Source organism: Chiroxiphia lanceolata, chromosome 8, assembly GCF_009829145.1.
Source record: "Chiroxiphia lanceolata isolate bChiLan1 chromosome 8, bChiLan1.pri, whole genome shotgun sequence".
In the NCBI taxonomy this organism is placed as follows: Eukaryota; Metazoa; Chordata; class Aves; order Passeriformes; family Pipridae; genus Chiroxiphia; species Chiroxiphia lanceolata.
The window spans coordinates 35,140,743-35,164,258 of record NC_045644.1 but is presented as its reverse complement, the minus strand read 5'-3'; the positions used below and the strand labels follow the sequence as shown (position 1 = coordinate 35,164,258).

The 23,516-nt window shown below is 41.5% G+C and overlaps 1 long non-coding RNA gene across 1 annotated transcript; it reads left to right on the top strand.

Annotated features, from left to right (window-relative positions):
• The first annotated feature begins 638 nt into the window (after window positions 1-638).
• On the top strand, window positions 639-23,191 carry LOC116790445. The gene is made up of 4 exons (XR_004358361.1): window positions 639-649; window positions 5,646-5,652; window positions 5,967-5,979; window positions 23,118-23,191. It is a non-coding gene; the product is annotated as an uncharacterized LOC116790445 (long non-coding RNA).
• Window positions 23,192-23,516: the final 325 nt, after the last annotated feature.

Genomic DNA, 23,516 nt, shown 5'->3' with positions numbered 1-23,516 from the left:
CTTGGAACAACTTAAAAAGAGCTTGTATTGCTGAAGAAAAAGAAATATTCCTTCCACTGGCAAGTTAGACTTTCTGAAGAAACTAGATTATTGAGCTGTCTGAGTAGCAGAAAGGAAGATGGATGACTCTTCCTGAATTAGATGCTTGAACCTTACTTCTGCTCAAAAGAGAATATAATCAATTTGGGAAAGAGTTGCCTCTAACACTGGGAATGCTTTATCATAAATAGTAGATTGCATTTGAACTTTACTTGAGTGTTTTAAAGGTATTATTACAGCTTAACCTTCAAAATGAATAACAGTTTATTTGTGCAGTTACTCACTGAAATAGGTTGAGATACCCAGTTTAAAAAATATTCTACCCTGTCCTTTATGCCCTACTTCTTCTATTTATTATTAGCTGGGTTTATTACTCATCTTATTTATTCCTCTTTAGGTTCAGAGACAGCAGATTGATCACCTTGCATTGGCACCTGAAGGGCATGGAGGCAAACATGAGTTCAGACCATCCTCTCCAGGTAAGAAGCTACAGGTGGACTCTCAAGGAAGCACTTGGTGTAGCTTCTGACCTCACCCTGTTCATGCAGAACCTTCCAGAAAGAAGTGGGGTACTCCAGAGAGAGTCTTTAAAGCCCCTGAAAGGGGCTCTGTACTGCAATGGCATCATTAATTCTGACTGTCCAGGTGATGAGTCCTGAAGACTCAGAACCACTTCCACTCTTTCTAAATTAAATTAATTAAGATCTGTCACTAATACTTTTCAGCAAGGAAACCTATATCCAGGATACCAGATGCCAAAGGGGAAGCTCCAACAATGAAGTCAAATCACCCAGAACACACTATTTGTAATTCTTTTTTCCCATATTTCAGCCAGAAGGTGAGACACAGGAACCACAGATACTGTTGTTATTCCTGCAGTGTGTTCTGGGAGAACTTACACTGTTTTACAAGCACCCAATCTGAAAAATTCTATGCAATTTATAACCAGTATTCTTATAGAAATGCATCTTTAATACTGTTGAGGGTTTTTTTTAATAGAAGAAAAGTTATCTAGTAATTTAATTGCCCAAAATCAAAATCCATCTGTATTTTCATGCCATTTAAGTGGTTCTATGAATAATCCAGCTATCATACAGGCCCTGGATTTAACTCATATACAGTCTACATATTATTTGCTAACAACATTGAGTATTGGAAATAAATTTGGATGCTAACTTCCTTTTGAACTTGACACATATGTATGTACTGGCTTCCAAAACTTGTGCCACAGTTCTTTGTTTCAGAAACAGACATCTCAATCAGAAGCACCAACTTTCTTACAGAGTAACAAATACTAAGTTAATAAAAATTACTATTTTTTAAAATATTTTCCTATTATATTTAAATATCTCATGCTCAGTACAAGGAATAATTAAATTATTTTAAGTACAGTTATGTTTAATACCTATGAAACTAGCATTGGTGTAAAACCATATAAATGACAGGAAAAATCATGCAGGAGAAAAATGAAGAGCAAAGTCAGTCCAGACAAGCTTTCAAGGACTGTTTTTGTTCACTAAATGTTCTACAAAACTTCATTAAATAATGCAGTGGTGAATGATGAATTTCTGTAATAGTAAAATATGGTGGAATTTCTACGGCTGCTAAAATTTAGAGTGCTATTTTTTATTTAAAATATAATCAATTTGCACTGCAATGCCATGCAGAAATAATGCTTTAATTTACTTGTAGACGTGATCCATTAGAATTCAAATGAAGGAGACAAACAAAAGTCCAGATTTGGGGATTTATCTAACAGACAAAGATGAAGCACAACCCCCCAGGCTGAGCCCACCCTGTGAGCACCATGCTCCTCAAGCTCCCTTTGGCTTCACCCACAGCTCCTCTAAGGAGGGTCCCCAGTGCTCTGCTGCCCTTTACTGTCACTTAAGCTACATTTCACTGTAAATGACTGTTGTGAAATGGATGTTCTTGTGAGAAACAAGCGAAATTGCCCAGACGAGGCAATTCTAACCTGCACTACCCACCACTTTAACAATGGATTCATAGATAACCAGGAGATGAGGGTCTGGAATCTGGTGAGGAGCAGCTGAGGGAGCTGGGGGGGCTCAGCCTGGAGAAAAGGAGGCTCAGGGGGGACCTTCTGGCTCTGCAAATCCCTGACAGGAGGGGGGAGCCGGGGGGGGGTCGGGTTCTGCTCCCAGGGAACAAGGGACAGGAGGAGAGGGAACGGCCTCCAGCTGTGCCAGGGGAGGCTCAGGTTGGCCAGGAGGAGGAATTTGTTGCTGGAAAGGGAGGTGAGGCCTTGGCAGGGGCTGCCCAGGGAGGTGGTGGAGTCTCCATCCCTGGTGGGATTAAAAATGTGGCACTTGAGGACATGGGTCAGTGCTTGGGTAACAGTTGGACTCAATGATCTTAGAGAGCTTTTCCAAGCTAAGTGTTTCTGCGGTTACGATTTAAGCATCCTCTCGTATAAAGTTACAGGCACATTGAAATTAAATGTCTGGGTGACTCGAAACTGTCAATCTAAGTGTACTGCACGTATTCTTCAAGGTTTGGGTGAAAAAAACCATAAGAACATATTATACGTTTATATTTTAGCACAGGAAAAAACCTGATTCATTGGAATTCTGGGACTTGCCATCCCAATATATTCACAAAATCCATGGTCTTCTTACCATAGCCTTTCACTTTAATGCAGAGCTCCCCCTGGCTTCAGGAGAAACAGCATTTGCATATTTTGCTGATTTTTCACATTCACAAATTCCATCCTCAAGCACTTTATAGGTTTTTTTTAAAAAAGAAAGCAATACAGCATGAGAAATACGAGAGTACAGGAAGGGGAGACATTCACTGAACAGAGGGTTTTTTGTTCTTTTTTTCCCTCACTTCACTGTAGACCTTTCAAAGATTCTTGGAAATGTTTCATGTGTCTCTTCCTTTGAACATATTCTCCTACATTTCATTTAAATGTGCAGCCACCAAATAAGAGTTGTTCAGGCAGCGATGCAGAAGGATACATCAGGGACTGCTTTCCCAATATTTCCCTGCATGAACAAGTAGGCAAGAGGAGAATGGAAAATTCAGGAATAGTAGGAACAACATTCCCTGACTTGCTTCCAGCTAACCTGACTTGCTGGCAGGCATGAAAGCTCCTACCTCTGCAGGACACTGTGATCTCTGGGCTACTGCACAGGATTGCCACAGGCTTAGGCAGGATCATCCATTTTAAAACAGTTTTAAGGCCAAAGTGTTTTGAGCCTTTTTTTCATTTTTTTTTTTTAATTATTATTATTTTGTTAAAATTGTCAACCGTTGAAGATAGCTGAGCACAATAAAAAACAATCACATAAGGATAAGCTCACATGCTCTGTGAGGAAAAACTATCTTACAGCATGCCTACTTTGATAAGCTTTTTCCTACACACTTGCAAGGCTGGCTAGACTAACCTAGTCCTTCTAGAGAACCCCTGGGAGACGAATGGAGGGCCAGGAGAATGTAAACAGCACACACAGAACCAAAACCTCTTTAAAAATGGAAAGCTGCATGAAAACCTGCACACAGGGGTTCATTGTCCATAGATCCATATCAAAGTGGAGAGGACTATTAGCAGACTTCTGCAGGATCCAGCCTAGGGCCACCACTATTCCATATTGGATGTTAATTCCTTGGATGACAGCTTTTAGCAAACAGGCTGCAAGAAGGCAGAATGTTATATCTCTGTGGATAGGCAGCTGCTCCTTGGCTTCACCAGCCAGCTGAGGAATATCTAGTTAGGGTGCAGGTTCTGGGGAATTTCTGAGGGTCACAAAAATGGGACTACCTGAGCCTACAGACCAGCAAAACGATTTTCAAATATATGAAAGGTCACTATAAAGAAGAGAGAAATAATCTGTTCTGCCTACTTGTAGCTGATACAAGAGGTCATGGGTTGAAATTACAGTAAGGAAGGTTCAAACTGGACTTTGGCATAAGGTCCCTGGGGAAAGCTTTAATGACAGGCCAGAGAAACTGCTGTCAAGACTATTTTGAGAAGCTGTCTTCCTTGTCCTTCCCCATCCTACAGCTCTGAACTAAAGAGCAAGGTTAAGCTATGATAAATGGTATCACCACCTCAGTGCTGTTCATGTGAATTTGAGAGATGTATACATGAAAAATAATGTAATCTGGTTGCAGTATAGTACTCTAACATAGAATATGTATGTTCTAAAATGTATTTTTGAAACAATAATGAAAAATATCATGATAAGAAGTTAAAGTGAATAAAACTAAGAGGCTGGAAAGTGATGAGAATGTTACTAATATGAAAAATCCTTTTTGGTACCTAAGTATTTGGATCCAGACAAACTGTGTCTTAATTATATTCTATTTTGAAAGACTGACACTTTGATTTTTTAAACATTTTCCAATGCTAGACGATCTTTCTGTTTTCCTGAATCATAACAGTGTCTCTTGAGAGGAGCTTTTACCTCACTCCTGAAAGTGATAAACTTTATGGAGCTGTGTTCTTAAGAACAATGCTTTCTTTGGGGTGAAAATTAATCCTCCTCTGCTGCTGATCAGACTGGTGCATCACACAACTGCAAGGCAGTGCTGAAGCTGTTCTTACAGACAGTGTGCTCAAAACTGGCCTCTGAAGGGTCACGGTGAGAACAACTGGCTGAAGAGAATTCTCTGAAAGTTTCAGAGGCAAAAAGACTTTCTCACACCTTTTTGAGGAACAGCAGGGATAATCCAAGAGATAATTACGGAATACCTGTAATCCCTTCTTTCAAGATGACAGCCTGAAGCTGCGCAGCTGCAGAGCCCATTCACACCACTGCTCTCAGAGACACGAAGTCTGGCCCTTTCCAAATTTCACAGGAATATTTCAAGTGAGCCACACTGCAAGTGTGGGCTGATTGGAGCGGAAAGGGAGGTGGGAACATTCATCATCACACCAGTGTTACAGTGTGGCAGTGGGGAAAGAGAAAGGGGAAACCAGACATCCCTGTGGCTGTATAACTGTGTGACATTATTAGAAAAATGCCTAAAATGAGTTATGGAACTAATTAAAGAAATATAAAAGCCATGGATAAAAAGTTCCTTGTTAAGTATAATTGATAGTACAAATCTAATTTGAAAGGTTAACAAGCTCTTGAAAATTGTTGAATCAAGTACAGACTGATGTTTTTAATATAATTACATGCAGCTAGCAGATGGTATAGTCCTTTTTATTATATTGTCGGCTATTAGATTTTCATTTTTAAAGGAAATAACTGAATTATACTAAAGATATGTATGGTTATTTTCAAAGATTTTTCCATTTTCTAATATCTGCATATACCGATTAAATGCATAATATTTACCATTTCTAAAAATCTGAAAGATAAGATTTAAACAAGAATTCAGAGTATTTCACTACCCTCTTATAAAAAACTTTATTTTAGATTTTAATTAAAAGCTTGATTGCCTTAATGAATGACATAATTTTAGATATGTAAATATATTTTCAGATCAATTGAGAATTAGAAGTACTTTAGGGAAACAAAGCAGCAGAAAAAAACCCTCCTCTTAATTCAGTAATTTTAGTTCCAAAAAGCCACTGAGCAATTAAATTTAATATGCCAGATGATACATGAGATCCACCAATTCAGAAAGATGAGGAGAGAGGTAATGACTTCATTCTTACACCCTCCAGTCTGCCAGACTGTATCTGAGAGCTGCTTTATCCGTGTTCTGAAATTCTCTGAATTAAACGTCACTACCTATCTTAGTGTTTCTAAAACAAAATCTTCATATAAGACTCAGACTTCTGGCTCCCATCGTGCTACTTCTACCACTGAGTAACACATTCTACAGACTTCTTATACATCAAACCAAAATTTTGGAGAGTTCCGGATTCACAGGTGGAGTCTTAGAGTAACAAGATATTTTTCTCATTACGGTTGATGAGGTTGCAGGATCTGAGGGCAACAACGAGGAAGCCAGAGAGGGACTGTTCATCAGGAGCTGTAGTGACAGGACAAGGGGGAATGGGTTTGAACTGAAAGAGGGGAAATTTAGGTTAGATATACAAAAGAAATTGTTCTCTGTGAGGGTGGGGAGGCCCTGGTACAGGTTGCCCAGAGAAGCTGTGGCTGCCCCTGGATCCCTGGAAGTGTCCAAGGCCAGGTTGGACGGGGCTTGGAGCAACCTGGGCTAGTGGAAGGTGTCCATGGCAGTGGGTGGGACTGGATGAGCTTTAAGGACCCTTCCAACAGAAACCATTCTGTGATTCTGTGATTTATTAAGAAGGAGAGTGCTCTAATTTATTCTTACAGGTATCAGACAAAATGGATTTAGTCCAAACTGAATTTGGAATTTACAGTAAAGAGTACTGATCATAGACTCATAAGACGGTTTAGGTTCAAAGCGACCTTAAAGTTCACCTCATTTAGTTCCATCCCCTGCCATGGTCCTCTAGACCAGGTTGCTCAGGTCCTTACAAAGTTAGGAAGTAGGACAGGAATTACATCCTTTGTATTAGTGTTCACCTTATCTAAATGCAGCAATCATAAAGATAAGCATCTACTTCTTAGGACTCCTGTATAATCATGGGGATGAACTACCAGACAGCTGCCATGGCCCTTCAGAGGAGCCTATTCACGAGAAATAGCAGAAGTTCAAATGGCTCCTGAAGACAATACATTTAAAACAGTTAAATTAGATGGAGTAAGGAGGATGCTATACAAACTTAAGAGCAGCCTCACTAAGTTAGAGCAATTGTGCCCACATTCCCCAAACTCATCAACATCAGTTGCCTTGGGAAAGGAACAGAAAGCAACAATCCCCAAATACCTTCCAGCTGTGCTTTCATTTCAAATTCTGCAGGCTAATGCTCATCCCTAACAATAACCCAAAGCTCTGCTGGCATGGCATGTGAAGAACCCAGGGATGGCTGTCAGCAAGGCCATAAAAATAGATAGCCTGAGCTTGATGGCTCTGGAAATAATCACGCTGCACCACTGCTTTCAGCTGGTGTAGGAAATGAAGGATGGGAAAAGCTCCTTCATGAGCTGAGAGTAAATAACTGACCCAGACAAGTTCAGACATCCTGCAGTTTCAACTTAATGAATTCACTGGACCCTTGACTAGATTAAAATAAATAAAACATTACACTTTCTCACTTGCAACTCGCCTCAAAATAGTCACAAAAGAACTATCAGGTCACTTGAAGGAAACTAAAAGTCAGCTAAAACTTCATGGGTGTTAACCAACTGGCTGCAATTGAAAAGCTGTAACATCAATGGATTCAATTGTGCTATTTCCCACTCCTGTAGTCACTGTCAAAGGACTGGATTAATGCCAGCCTTTCTGTCCTTCTTACAGTCTTTGTCACAACAATGAGGCATTGCAATTTTATAGACTTGTATGTTCTCTCAAAGATAGCAGTAAACAATATTCTTTTGACATTTTCAATGTTCTATAATTTTACTGAATGGTTCTTCTTATTCCTCCTTTTATATTCTCAAAACTGATGAGGAAATAAAATACAGAATTGTTAAGAGGTTAAAGCAGTGAGCCTGACTACTGTCTCTTACACAGCAGACAGGGCATAAAGATTTTTGTTTCACTTTAGATCGTTCTTGTCACAGCTTTCTTGTGAAGTAACATCACACTACACAACAAGCTCCCACAGGAACTGCAGATCATATCAAGCATCACCACTTCCCAACTTAAATAGTAGGCTCATTTGAGTCAACTCCATGCCCTTTAACAAATGCTTAGCAAGCCACACGTGCTTCTGTCTCTTTGTGTTCAGATATGTGTAGGTTCGGCTCAAGATAAATCCCAAATAAACTACTCTGCTACAAACACTCCTCCTCCTGCAGAGACGATGAAAGAGCCAATATGTGACAGATGTTTGTCACGCTGCTTAATACACCACTGGAAGGAATGTGAGCCTGCAGTAACAGGGGGAGTGTCGGGAACTACGCTGCAGAGCACTAGTGGTGTCCTAAAATGAACTGGAGATGAAATAACACAGTAAGTTCTCAGTGGGAAAAGCAAAATGTAGTGCAGTTATCCTTAGGTGCCAAATCCTTGAACAGACTCTCCAACTGATCTACCATGTGGTTCCTCTGTGATTTCAAACTGGAGGCAACATGATCACAGGGAAAAGATGAGTGGGGCAAGGTACAGTGCAGGCAGACTAAAGAACAAGAAAGAACAGAGAGCACTACACCACTGACTGTAGAATCATTTCCTGGACTGCAAACACTTCACCTGCAGTTTCTTTTCTGTCTTGTGCAACATACCTGCTTACACAGGGTTTGTGAACGGTGAAAGCACATTAGTGACCAGAGGAAAGATAATTACATCACTAAAGCTTTACTGGTATTCAAATTAGTTCTTTAAGTCAATCTTTGTTTTATTTTTGTCCCATAAATGTGAACATTTTAGGTGTTTTATGTCAGCTACAGCTCCACAGACTCGAATACAAGCCTACACTCTGAACATGTGAAGACATGAACCTTGGGAAGGAGTGGAGAAGATGTGAATGAGGAGAAAGTCACCTTTCAACACTGCAGAGTCTTGCTTTGGCTGGTTCCTTGTTTGGAAGTTGTCCTGACCTTTGATCACCTTCATCTGCCTCCTCATACCTTCGGGATATTCTCACTGGAACCTGGGGGATCCAGACCATGTCCTCTTCTTATTCACCTCACAGGAGCAATGTCTTGCAACCAGTGGCAGAGAGATATTTCTGTTCTCCTTCAGGTTCTTGAAAATTCTGGATGCGCCAAGATTTCAGGTTTCTGGTAGTTGATGCTGAGCCTAAGGTGACATAAAAGGGAACCCAACAAAGGATTCTGCATAGTGGCTTGCATCTTCCAATCTCATTCCTGCTGCTGGTTGGGAAGCCACAATGTCCTCAACAGCAATAAACTCCTCCACAGTAATAAGCTTTGGGGCCTGGGCTAAGAGCAGAAGCTTCTCTCTCAAGTACTCAATCCAACAAAGTATTTGAGCACATGCATAACATTTAAGGGTAGAATATTAAATACTTTGCTGAATCATCATCTAAAATGGCATAACTTAATAACAAGCAAACTAAGTCAGAGTGCTCAGAAACACTTCTTCTGTGAAACCCTACTTTAAGACTTAGCTATAAAAAAACCCCAAGCCTTACAAACAGCTGAAAAATAGCTACAAGTTGTTACCAGAGGGGGTTATTTCTTTTTTGAGTGTTTGATGCCTTCTCATTCCTTTGATGTTCTCACAAACACTGAATTTTACAGGGCAATAGAAATAAATGTAGATAGAACTCCTTTAAATAAATACACAGACTAATATTAAGTAACTTTTAAAGTGCTGTCCCATCAAATTGACTTCAGAAGCGAAGAGCATACATATTCCGGTGTGAAATGCTGCCTGAGGATGCTTTCAGAAGAAAGGATCAGAGGAGTTTTCATGTTGCTCAAGGCAAAATACGTCACATATAAAAGACCATGGAAGATGGGAAGTAATTCAAGAATTAGAAACACCTTTTGACCAAGACAAACTGAAGGGCACATATGATCTCCTGGACAGAAAAAGGATACAGGTGATTTTCAGTGGAACTGTTCTGGTCCCTAGAGGAGGACAAATTGGCTTTGAGCTACCACAGATCAACAGACAACTCTCAGCTGCTTCTGCAAGGAACCTTCCGAGATGTCCAGGAAGGAAAGAGGACTCCAGCTGGCAGGCTCTGCACAACAGCCCATCTCTCATCCATCTGAAATCAAAGCAGGCAGAGTGGAAAAGAAGGGCATTAATCTATAAATTATGTGGGTGATTTTTTTTTATTCTTTTTAAAGGAAGAAGAGACTCATGTAATGCAAGAACATACAGAACACAAACACCAAAGGATAAGGGAAAAGAGAAAGCATTAATAGAGATCAAAGTAAAAGGGGGATGGACAATGAGATTACTCTGGGGTATAGACTTGATTTAGTTAATGCATTGGGCAAGGCTGGAGAAATATACAATTTTTGTAAAGCAACACAGTACACTGCAGGAACAGAACAGAGAATCTAGAAACAATGGGGAAAGAGATAACAGGGAGATAATGGCTATCATGGAGGGTATGCAAAGACAGGAGGAAAGAGCAGAAATAGAGGTGGTGGTGAGCTGTAACATTTCAGAATCACAGAATCATTAAGGTTGGAGAAGATCTCCAAGATCACTGAGTCCCCCCTGTGCCCGATGCCCCCCTTGTCCCCCAGCCCAGAGCACTGTGTGCCACGGCCAGGCCTTCCTGGGACACCTCCAGGGATGGGCACTCCAAACCTCCCTGGGCAGCCCCTGCCAAGGCCTGACCACCCTTTCCAGGGAGAAATTCCTCCTCCTGGCCAACCTGAGCCTCCCCTGGCACAACTGGAGGCCGTTCCCTCTCCTCCTGTCCCTTGTTCCCTGGGAGCAGAGCCCGACCCCCCCTGGCTCCCCCCTCCTGTCAGGGACTTGCAGAGCCAGAAGGTCCCCCCTGAGCCTCCTTTGCTCCAGGCTGAGCCCCCCCAGCTCCCTCAGCTGTTCCTCATGGAACTTGAGCTTCCAGACCCTTCCCCAGCTCTGTACCCTTCTCTGGCCCTTCTCTCTCTTTAAGGCTATTACTGGGTAAACTGTGAAGTAATAAATATGAAAACAGACAGAACAAAGCAGGCTGGAGAGAGGCCCTCTCCTAGGGGAGACCAGTCTTAATCTGGGGGGGTACAAGCAGAGGTCACTGCTGTTACTCAGGAGACACATTCCCAAACAACCAGAGCCCGGTGCCCTGGTGCCGTGTTGCTCCTGGTGCCTTTTGTTTTACCAAGTGGGTAATACAGTATATTGCAGACATACTGCTCAGGGAAAGGAGTAGCTATTGCTCTTGTAAGGTCCGACTTCAAACTAGCAGTGGGCTCTTGCAATGCTATACAAGGCAGTACCTTTCCTGGTTTATGCTCAGAAATCAGTCCATGACAACAGTAGGGTCTGGTCATTTCCTGGGTTAGTGGTAGGGCCTCACAGGTTTTGACATAACAAAATATATATTTCACAATGTATATACACACCAAAATACTACACACAATACATACACACAGTGTATGTTAAGCCAATAATAATGAATAGTATCATTTACGTTTTCAGTTACTCATCACCCAACATTATTCTTATTAGAATAACCAATAAGATTAAGAGTTGGTTCTGCTTCCAAATTAAAGAATATATAAAACCAGACTGTAAACAAACATTTTTCAATTAAAAAATAGAACAACAACCACAACAAACCCTCCACAACAAAAACCCTGAAAAATTAAGAGCACTAGTATCTGAAATGAACAGAAGAGCCTTGGGACATAAATGAACTCAGAAACTCAAAATCATCTAAAACTTTTTCTGAAGAAAAGTAAAGAACTTCTTCAGAATGCTTCCAGCCCTAACGGGGTGATAATCACCCCTAAAAGGATATTAGCTACACCCTAGTAGGAAATAAGAAGCACAAGAAAGCTACATTTTAGAGATAAAAAGTGTAAGAATAATTTGAGAATGGCCCCAAATCAAATGTTTTCTACATAGTAAGAAGTGTCTTCAGTTCTATAAATAGAACATAAAAAGAAGAGAATATGTTAAGATTCTGTAAGAATGGATTTAAGATTATTTGTAAGGAATTTATTTTAGAATGAATACTTTTCTTCGGCTTTCAGTAAGGGAAAAAGTGAAGAGTCTAAGGCAAAACCCACACAGTCTAATGGGAATAAAGTACTGAAATGGAGGCTGCCACTGTCAAAAAACCCACACAGATCAAAGGATTTAATGTGCTTACACTGTGAGGACCAGAGTCTCCATTCCAGAATACATGAAAGCATCGAGAGATGAAGTGCAAGTGAAATAGGAGAGGCCTCTATCAAATGGAGGTGAGGCACTGCCTGACCAAAAAGGAGCTGAAATCATACTTATACTTCAGAGAGAGGGCAAAAGATGAGCCAAATAACAGCAGATCCGTTAGTTTTACCTCAATGACACTCAAGGCTCTTGAACACATTCTGTAGGGAAGCACAATCGAAGGCAGGGATGTAAACGGAGCGGGAGATCTGGCTGTGCCAGCTGCACCAGCCTGCGGTGTGTGGCAGTTCTGCTTTGCTTCTCTGACACAGGAAATGGGACAGGCCCACTCACCATGGCTTCTATGAAGTAATACCTAAACCCAGGAACATGGAGATTAGGTAAAACATGCAAGAAACTGGCCAAGAGAAGAGAGGGAGAAAGGGAGAGTAATATAAAATGCAAAGTCAGGCATTTGTTGACTAATTACAGAAACCTGTGTGAAATACTAGGACTGTGGCACCTGGAAATTACAAGAAAACAGAGTACAGTGTTGAGACCTTCTCTAGAACAGCTGTAAAGCTGCTCCCAGATCTCAGTCAGGACCAGACCCAGAGAAGGCAGGAGGGTGATTAGAGCCTGTCCCCTCAGAAGAGATGAAAAAAAGACTAAAAGTATTTCTTGTTCAGCCCAGCAAAACGCCAGCTGCAAACAAATACATCTGTGTTCAATGTACACAGTGGGAAGGTGAAAGAAGTCCAAAGCACAGTGCTGGCAAAGGATAAATGGGTAAACTGGCATGAGACAAGGCTTGCAAGGACAAGAGAACCCCTCCAGCCCTGTGCTTTCTGTTCATAAGCATTTCACAGTAATAATTTAATCATAAATGCCTCTCATGCTGTTGAGTACACTGAAATTTGTCTTGCACTGAAGACACCGTGGGTCAGTTTGGTAACCAGAATGTATATTACACTCTAATAATATGTTTCTACTTACTAAGGGGGGGAGGATGTACGTCTTTTATCTCTGTATAATCAGAGGGAGCAAAAAATCCCTCTCAGCGGACAAACTCAATAACAGGCATAAGAACACAGGAGAATTCAGCTCAGAAAGGACTTCAAGGTTTCAAGTCCACCCTCCTGCTCAAGGCAGGATCAGCTGCATGAGGTTCAGTGCTGGCACTCACGGCTTCACCCTCTCTGGACTTGAAAAGCTCCAAGAGTGGAGGCCGCAGTACCTCCCTTATCAACCTGTTCCACTGACTAAAGATTTGATAGGAATAAACTATTTCCCTATATCCAGGTGGAAAAAAACCAACTCCATCCCACATCCTCCAAAACACAACCAAACAATGAAAGTGAAGTTAGCAGAAAAAGATTATAGGTAATAACACAACAGTTGCCTTAGCTCAGACTTCTCTCTTTTATGAAGTACTCAGTTAAACACAGAATAGTCCTAAACCCTCTGAGAAGAGTTCAGGTAAAGCATAAAGTTTAATTCTAGCCACCACTTTCAAATCTAAGTGTGAACAGAGCTGGAAAGAGCAGTGATCTAAATTGTCTCTTCAGATCCTTTCTTAACCCTGTGATTCAACCACTGAGCACACAAAGCACAAAACAAGCAGCTCTGGAGTGTTTGCCACAGCTTGCCTCCTTGTTTGTGCTGTGGTAAGGAACAGACACCATGTGCCTCAAGAGACAGTGAGAAGTGATTTGTTACACTGAGTAGAGCTCCTCACTTTGTTAGATCCTTGACACCTGTTTGGGAATCGTCAAACATAAACTCTGTCCTTTAATTCCCCCGCACACCCTCTGTCCCACTTTCCTTCCAGAAACCTCAAGGACAGTCCCCATTTCAAGATGCTCAAATATCTGAAGGCAATAGAGAATGAGATATGGGTTGTGGGAAGGAGAGCAGAAGCAGGATGTAAGTTAATTCAATTCACTGTAGGCAGCGTGACAGAAATGGGTCTTTAAGATGGACATCAGTGTGCACAGTCCTTGGAGGAAAGTTCCAGGAGGTTATACCACGCTTGAGAGCCAGCAGAGAGGTGCAGCAAATGAACTGACATTACCTTCCCCTTGTGGGTTTTCTGAAGAACAAATTTAATCTGACCCAGTGCAGGAATACTTTAACAAAACTACAGATTTATGCAAACAGAGAAAAGCAGAGATATTTTTCTCTTGGCCTGGAAATGTATGCTGGAAACAAAACCATCTAGTGCCTGCTCTGTATGGACTGCAAAGCTCAACACAGCTGGCGATCAGTGTGGGTGCATGTCAGTGTTCACAAGCTCATTTAAATGTTCATAAGTGAGTTAACAGGTCTATATCTCCAAAAAGAAAAATACTGTACCAGTATCAACTAAATATTTGTTGATAATTTAAATAACTTTCTTGATTTTCATTAACTAATCACTGATAAAAAGCTGTAAAACATCTTTGCAATCTTTCCAAATATAAATCTTTTAAAAGATACTACAGATCTGTTGAATTTCTCAGATACCTATAATTTTGGCAGATTCATGTAATGAAGAAATACAAATTTCATAGAAGATTCTTTTTTCCTTTACAGCAACAAACATCCTAAACTATTTCACAGTGTTTCAAGTGTGTCCTGAAAAGCAACAGAATCACTTCATTTCCATGAAAGAATGCAGACCCAACCCCATTTGAAGGCAATCTTTTCTGTTTGTGGCATGTTTCTTAAGCAAACACACCATTATGGCCAGAAATACTTCAAGACAATTAAATTAAGTTTAACCTATGAACACTGCTGTTCGTTCTTCTTGCATTAGTATAGTAATCCCAGAGAAACAGGTCAACATATTTTAGCTTTAATGGAGTACCCCATAGTTATTCATTGACCCTAAAAACATTTATTTAACTACTTTAGTTAATTGTATTACTTTATTTTCCTGTTCATCCTATTGGTGCTTTAAAGGAGCCACTGCTTTTGTTTATCTTTGATTCAGCTTTTTGTTTGTTTAATTACCTCATCTGAAATTCTGCTTTGTAAATCAATCTCTTCTTTCAAGTGCTGATTAAGAGCAAACACTCAAATAAGCCTAGACACAAACAACAGAAGTTTCCCATCCTGGTGCCCAGAAGCTGCACACCCTTTTACCGCTGAGTGATTTTGGATATTTTCAGATATTGAACACATTACTAGTTTGAACAGATGTGGACTTTGTCTTGGGTTGGTCCCATGGAAGAACATTATCTTCAAAGACTAAAGGATACCTTCCAGGGATGGTGACTAATCTACTGAGGGCCTTGGAGCTTTTGAAAGGCAGAACCTGGAACCACAACTCTTGCAATAGCACTTTTTCTCTCAAAAAAAAAAAGGTTTATGAAACCTTAATTGCTGGTGACACCAACAGGGCTGACTGGAAGTGTCCACCACAATCCTAAAATGCATGTGCATTGTTGGAGGGCACCAGCAATTTCCTCCCTTTCATTATTCAGTAGCAATTTTCTGCATTGCTTTTGACCAATTGCTCTTATCCAGTTACTAATTTATATAAGTGGAGCTAACAGAATTGCAAATGTTGGACAATATTTGTTTCAAGCCAATAAGGCTTGAAGATCTTAAAATTCTCCAACTCTCTAACCCTTAGGATTCTATAATTATTTCCTCTTTCCATCCCAACCCTGAAGAGTGGCTACATTTCTGAAACTTGCAAATCACAGTAAACAAAGGCCAAAGAATTGGTTCTTTGGGAGTAGAATCACATTTGGGAAATTTACAACCATTCCCAAATATGAAGAGAGGTTTTTAGAAATGAAAGGCAAAAAGCCAGGAGAATAGTCCTTAGAATTAGTCTGTACTATGTGTGTATCTCATATCTCATTTTTTCAGATAGGTGATAGTGTATAATAGCAATCACAGGCCACTGTAGTATCTGAAACACTTCAAAAAGTAGTAGAAATCTTTGTCTTCTCCAATGATCTTGATCATCTAATGCTGACATTACAGAGCTGCCAGACAGCTCTTCTGCCACTGCTAGATCCACTTTTTATCCCTTCTGTGCACCGTTAGGCTCTCCACGCTGTCTGCTGGGGTGTGTACAGAAGAAACAATGTTGTCTGGTGTTTTACATTAATGTCTGTATGTACCTTGGAGTGCAGAAACAAATTCCACTAAAATTATGCGACAAACACACACCTAAACCTAAGCACTTCCTTGTTTATAGCCCCAAACATCTCCATTTTAAATAAGCCTTGCTCAGGATAGAATTTGCAGAACCAGGTTAGGCCTACAGATAGTGCTTCATAAATCAGTGTGGACATATCTAGGTCTATAGGGGTACAGAAAAGAAAGACCCAAAAAGAAAGCTCTTGAAATAGCATTGTGTTGGCCTGGGTGTTCCTAAAAAAAGAAATTTTGGCTTAGAGCAAGGTCTGTGATTCTTTACAGCTGTCATATGCTATTGTGGCACAGGATGATTCATTTTAAAGCAGCGTAAAGGAGACAGCAAGAAAGACATACCTTTACTCTATTTGCAGTGTAATGAATCCATGGAATACCTCCCTAAATTCCAGTCATTACATTAACAGAAAATGGAGACGTTGGGCATATTTCACATATGCTTGATATACTGTACAGTGATGCATAGAATAATGTGTCTAAAAGGTTAATGAGAACTTAATTCCTAAATAAACAATGAAGAGGACATGCAGAAGTGCCACCTGGAATTTCTGAAACCCTACACAGAAGTCCTCCCTGACATAGAGACACATGAAACTGAGTATGAACTTCAACTGTTTCCATACCTGAAGACTGAAAAGATCAAAGATCAGAAGCAACAGTTTCTGTGTAAACAATGGCTCTTAAATCAGGATTCTGCAGCTTGAGAAAGATGGTTGAGGGAGAGACAACAACGTCCTACACAGTTATGAAGGGAATGGGAGTGGAAAGGGGAATTAGGTGGTTGTTTCAGTTTACATGGGTTTTTTTACCAGAAGCAAGTGGCATCCAGCAAAGGTTTAGAAGAATTGAATGTGGGGTGGGTAAGCCACAGAAGTGAACCACAAAAGGGAGATTGGACAAATTAAATGAACAGATAGAGGGTAATGTCTCAGGAAAAACTCAGAAACTCCCTGAGGCACAAACAGTAACATGGAGACTATTCCAGGGAAGTGCCCCAAAATGTTTCCTCCAGTCTTATACTCCATCCTGCTGGACACTGCCAAACACAGGACTGAGCTGGCTTGGTTCCACACACATGTTCTTGCACTGCCCAAGGCAGTGGCACACTCGACACATGCCAACTAGATGAGATGACCTTGTAGCATTACATTGCTGAGCCCTGTATGCCCTGTTCCCTGCTCCAGCCTCTTCCATCTGGGCTGGAGGCTGAAAAAGGCTGTTGGTAGCTAAAAGGCACCCCCTTACTACAAGATCACCCACAGAATCACTTCAAACTGCAGAGCTTAAGAGACCTCAGGAAATTCTTCAAGCTTTTACCTTCGGGGTAGCTTATCCCATATATTTTTCTCTGCCATCACACTATGGAAAAATTTGTCTCCAGTTGCCAGTTTAGCTCTTGCACTGACCCAAATCCTGACTTAACAGATGTCTTAGAGATTCAGTGGAAGTTTCACCATTCACTTTGAAAGGGTAAGATTTGATGTATTTGATGATTTAACATTCCTGTTTTGGTGTTTGTACAAAAGCCATGAAGAATCTCAGCATCTCTAATTCCACCACGGACAGCCTGGAAACTCCAGGTGCCCAGATCTTTCAATAAGAGGCATCCCAAACCCAGTGGAAAATATTTGCAAAGACATTATAATAACCATAGCAGCAAATTATTTTTATTTTTATTTTTTTAAAGAATCCTTAATTGGACAAGACTTGCCAATCCGTTATCATTGCCTAAAGAATTCCCAGTAAGGAAATGGTGTGTGCTCTGTGAGCAGTGCCCTGGGTTCAGATGGAGGGTTGGTGCTGAGATACTGAGGCAGAAGGCAGTTGTGTCCTGTGCAGAACATCAGTTTTGAAGTTCCTGGCAGCAGTGACAGTTTGAAAAAAATGCTTAAATATTGAGCTTTTAATGTTTTTGTTTATACTTTCATAAAGTGAAAGCCAAAAACATTTAAAGTGAAAAATTAGCTCATAAGGTAGTTCAAGTCACGGTATTAAAATGTAGCATCGTAGTTTCCATGTTTCTTATTCTGCTGGTATGAACAATTCAGCAAACACAACAAAATAAAAAATATTAAATGCTGACGTGCCATAAATCTGCATTTTTTTTTTCCCCTCGAAAACAGTATTTCTATGAAGAATGCTACCTGTGTGTACTTTCCAAAGACAAAATGTACTGGTAATCAGCTGGGTATCTGTAATCCTCTACTCCCTGTGCCTCCTGCTCCCTCTGTCCTCACCGGATTCAATACTGTACTTCCTTTCACATCCATAGTGCTGAGTACAACTTGATTATAATGAAATACTTTTCCACTTCGTTTTGCATTGGTGTTGCTGCCACTGATCCTGCTTTTTCCCTCCACGCTCCAGTTTATTTTGAACTCATAAGTGTAACTATTGGACAAGGGACTGTTTGTGGCTGAGGTCTGGTTATGTACATTATAACCTTGTCTCAGTTCTCCTGGGAAAGTTGTTGCAAAGGCCTGGGAAAGGATATGAGCTAAAGTGCTGGAGGATAAGAAAGGTAATCATGCTGACAGCAGAGCAATATTTGCACCAGTAATAGCTGGCAGATGAAGAATTCAAGGAGAAAAACTATGGACACCAAGTTGCACACACAACCCAAAGGAAAGAAAAAGGGTAGCAGACAGCATCTCAGCCACACCAGGATCAGCCCATTCCAGGAAGTGATGGAGACCAACACTCCAACAGTCCCTGGTTAGAGGGAACTCACTGAGTGCTGTCAGCACATTAACACTGAGCACACTAGTCCCAGCTACCTGATGCTCTGGTGGAAGCCAATCGAGGATGCCTTTCTGTTCTTGTGTGCATGCCCGAGTCTCTTAGGGATGCCTGAAAAGCAACCCCCAGAGTGATGGTTGCACCCAGAATGCCCTCAGAGGTAAAAGACTGGCTTCCTCACTGGCCTCTAAGTACCACAGGATGCCCACAGTTTTGCTTTGTTATGGAGAAATTGAACTCCTGCCCCACCAAAACCGTAAGGATTCGGTGATTTCAAGAAGCTCCAGAAACTGAGGTTGAAATCTTACCACATAGCAAAGTCTTTCCTTTTTTTCTCTGAGAAGTAAACAAGTACTAATGATATTACATGAAGCGGAAACTTTTCTTCTCCTGTTTATAAATTTTTTTCTGCTTGCTGAGTGAAATCAATGCACAAGGGAAAAGTGAATGCAAAAGAACAAAAGAAAAGACAGTGAGAAACATAAGTGGAGTAAATACTTGAGACAGAGCTGTCTGTGCCAGCTCTGACTTTGAAAGAGCATTAGTTTTAGTCAATACAGAGGAATCTGAATTCACTACATCACAGGCCATCCATTCAACAAAGTAATTCTGATCCATTTTTATTTTTTCTGACTGTATTTCTTACTTATTTGCTGATGCCTTCTTCCCCTACCAACCAGTCTGGAACAAAGTGCTTACATTAAATGAGAAAATTAATGGCCAGTGTTGCTTCCCCCACCAGCTGTAAGATCACTAAAATGCTCTGAAACCAAGCAAGAACAAATTACACATTTCTAACATCCTCATTTGAATCCACAATATGCCCAATATCACAGGGGTCTACAGGGCGCCCTCAGCCCATTGTTGCCCAGAGAAGGAAAAGAGAACACATGAGGTCACAAGGCAGGGCAAAGAAGTCCAGCAGAAGATACTGTCTTAATTTGGATTAACAGATGGGATGGATCACTCCCTGGAGCTTCTCTCCATTAGAGGTTCCGTGAGAGCTGATGACTAGCTAGGCCCAATTTACAGACAACTGGAAAGGTAGAAGGTGTTCAATTTAGCTAGTCTTGAAAGAAGAAAACATTTATATTACTCAGTTCTAAGCCAGTTCAGTCTAACTGTAAAACTTGTTTGTATATTTTTCAGAAAAACAGTAAATCTCAGATTAAAAAAAAGGTCACAAGTAAGAGATTGAGAAGCCACAAGAAAGAATGAATTCCAGACAGGAAATTATCTTCAGATTCAACAGTTTGTTCTCTTAATCATTGTTATTCAACTGGCAATATCAAGATGAATACCTGCTTTCCCTTAATGCTCTCCTCCTGAGAATACTGGCACTCTGTAGACTGCCAGGCTAAATAATGCATTTCTAAGTTGAGGAGGCTTAAAGAGTCCAGGAAGACAACAGTAACAAATTCTGAGGAACAGCACTGGGGGCTGGGATAAAAGGCAGAGCAGACAGCCTCAGTGGCAGCCATAAAATACAAATAAATCTGGATTTACCCAGATATAAATGCATGAGAGAAGCACACACCAGACCTGTCATTTGGATTTTTTTCTTTTTTTTTTTTATGTTTTCCAGAAAAGCTTTTATTTACCCACATCCACACACTTCTTTCTTAATAATAATATTCTGGAGGGGAGAGGGGTTTGAGATCAAACCAGTGTATGGCTTGGGAGTACTACATATACATACAAACTGTATGTACCACAGACCAGTACTATGTTAAACCAGTTGGTACAGCATTATAGAAATGAATTAAAGAAGATAATGAGTTCTTACTTATCTACCTATCCATGAGATCTCATTCTCATGAAATAAAAAGCCTTTCTGGTCAAGACCAAAGTAAAATTAGGAAATTCATTCCGCTGCCAATCATGTAATTTCTCTGCAGTAAGAACCTTTCAGATCTTCCTTTGGTTCTCTGCTTGACCAACTCTTAAATAAAGCTTAAATCCAGAGTACAGCATAAAACCACAGCCAACATGTTCAAAAAACCACCTCAGTTGATTTCCCCCCCACCAAAGGCACAAGCTCCTATCAATCAGCATCACAAAACTGCCCGAAGATGCCTTGGAGCTGTACAGGAGCTTTGCCCACATGCCACAGTGGCACCTCTGGTGTCATGTGAGTCCCATGAACCACTCTGATCTTTCATCTGGGGGTCAGCTCCAACCTACCAGCTGTTTTCACTTTCTTTAATTTTTCTTACTATTTCTTTTTTTCTTAATATTTCTTTTTTGGCTTGTTTAAGTGAAAAAAACATGCTGACAAAGCAGAATATTTTCACAGAATCATAGAATGTGCTGAGTTAGAAGGGACTCACAAGGATCATCCAGTCCAACCCCTGGCCCTGCACAGACACCCCAACAATCCCACCCTGTCCCTCAGAGCGTTGTCCAAACCCTCCTGGAGCTCTGGCAGCCTTGGGGCTGTGCCCACTGCCCTGGGGAGCCTGGGCAGTGCCCAACCACCCTCTGGGGGAAGAACCTTTCCCTGAGATCCAACCTGACCCTACCCTGACACAGCTCCAGCTGTTCCCTGGGTGCTGTCCCTGGTCACAAAGAGCAGAGATCAGTGCCTGCCCCTCTGCTACCTCTCGTGAGGAAGTTGGAGGCTGTGATGAGGTCTCCCCTCATTTTCCTTTTCAAGGCACCTTAAATGCTTCAAAAAAATTTATATAGGTCTGGGAACATCATCACATTCCCTCTGGCTTTCTTCACAGGTACTTTGCTCTTGGCCTCCTCTGGACTTTCTGCTGCTCTTTGTTTACAGCACACAGTACAAGCAGGATGGGGCTGGGGCTCTGAAGATATTTTACCTTCCTTTGGGTAAAGGTAACCCTTCTGTGTGCATTCAGTGGACTTGTTGGCTAATTCAGCAGCAGAGCCAGACATCACTCAGCACTGAAACACTTAATTACCTCTGAGACTCTGTCCTGTCCTTCTTGCAGCCCACATCTAAGAGGATATCAGAAAATACGCAAAAATATTCTCCTTATGAGACAAATCTTCCTAAATATTAACTTGTGAGCTGCCTTCTAAGAGTCTTAAAATAATAGAAACAATTAAAGGTAACTTTATTATTTCTTAACTTTTCCTGTTAATATTATCATAGAATCATCATAGCATCACAAAATCTATTGAGTTGGAAGGGGCTTTAAATCTCATCTCATTCCACCCCTGCTATGGACAAGGGACACCTCCCACTAGCTCACGTTGCTCCAACCTGGCCTTGGACACTTCCAGGGATGGGGAAGCCACAGCTTCTCTGGGCAACCTGTGCCAGGGCCTCCCCACCCTCACAGGCAAGAATTATTAGAGATAACACATTAATAGGTGTTCCATAGAAACCTCTGTTATCCTGGGACTATTCTGCAATCCAGCACTTTCCTCAATCCAGTCTCAAACCACAGCACCCATTCCTGCAAAGGTTACTACTGGCATTATAACAAAGATCATCAAATGTGAAAATCATTCTGGAGCCACAAGAGTTAAAGAAGGTTGAAGAAAACACCGGAAATTTTAACCAAGAATTTATCTGATTTGATATTGCTGCTCCTCATATAAGGATAGGTGAAAAACCAGAATGCTTCCAAAATCCCTGCCTCCTCCTGGCTATCATCCATGCCAGCTTTGGGAAACTCTCTTCAGAGACTTTGCAAGGCCTGCACCCAGCAGAAAGGAAACTCTGCTACACACACAAACACTCTCTTGATTGATCTTCCAAATTCTGGAGAGGAGACCTTGTCAGGAAAGGTCCACACATGGAGGAGGCAACAGTGTACCCAGCTACAGAGCTACCTCTGCCTCCCTGAAAGCCACCCCATGAGTGGCTTTAAAGTATACCTTTAAAGTATGGTTCTGGTTCAGGACACTATCCCACAGAAAGATAGCACCATTCCTTTCACAGCTGTCTGGCATTGAAAATTTCTGTCTCTGATTTCTTCAATGAGCAAATCAAAACAAGATTGTTGAACTGAGAAAAGGGCCAGCTCAAACCAGGCTCTGAAATGCAAGTGTACCACCTCTTCATCTTACTGAAAATACTGGATTCAAAACTTACCTGTCAGCCTCACCCTGTGCCTGGGGAGATCCTGGAAGGGACCCTCCAGAAGCTCTGCAGAGGCACATGGAGGACAGGGAGGTGATTCAGGACAGCCAGCACAGCTTCACCAAGGGCAAATCCTGTCTGACCAACCCAGGGGCCTTCTGTGATGGAGTGACTCCATCAGTGGGCAAGGGAAGGGCTATGGATGTCATTTATCTGGGCTTCCATAAAGCCTCCGGAGAGATGGAGCACCTCTGTGATGAGGAAAGGCTGTGGGAGTTGGGAGCCTGGGAGCCTGGAGAAGAGAAACTTTGGGGTGACCTAATTGTGGCCTTCCAGGACCTGAAGGGAACCTACAAGAAAGACGAAGAGAGACAAGGGCCTGGATTGCCAGGACAACAGGGAATGGCTTCCCACTGCCAGAGGGCAGGGTTAGATGGGATAGCTGTGAGGGCGGGGAGGCCCTGGCACAGGTTGCCCAGAGAAGCTGTGGCTGCCCCATCCCTGGGAGTGTCCAAGGCCAGGTTGGATGGACCTTGGAGCAACCTGGCCCATGGCAGGGGGTGGAATGGGATGAACTTTGAGGCCTCTTCCAACCCAAGCCATCCTGTGATTCTATGATTCTATTATTCCATGATAAATATAACAGTGCAAGAAGGGGGGTAAAGAGGTTTGTTCTCCACACCCAAACCACAGCCCAGACTTTGGCAAACTCAAACCAGAGTGTGATAGAACAGAACATAAACATGCGAAGCTACAAAATGGTCCT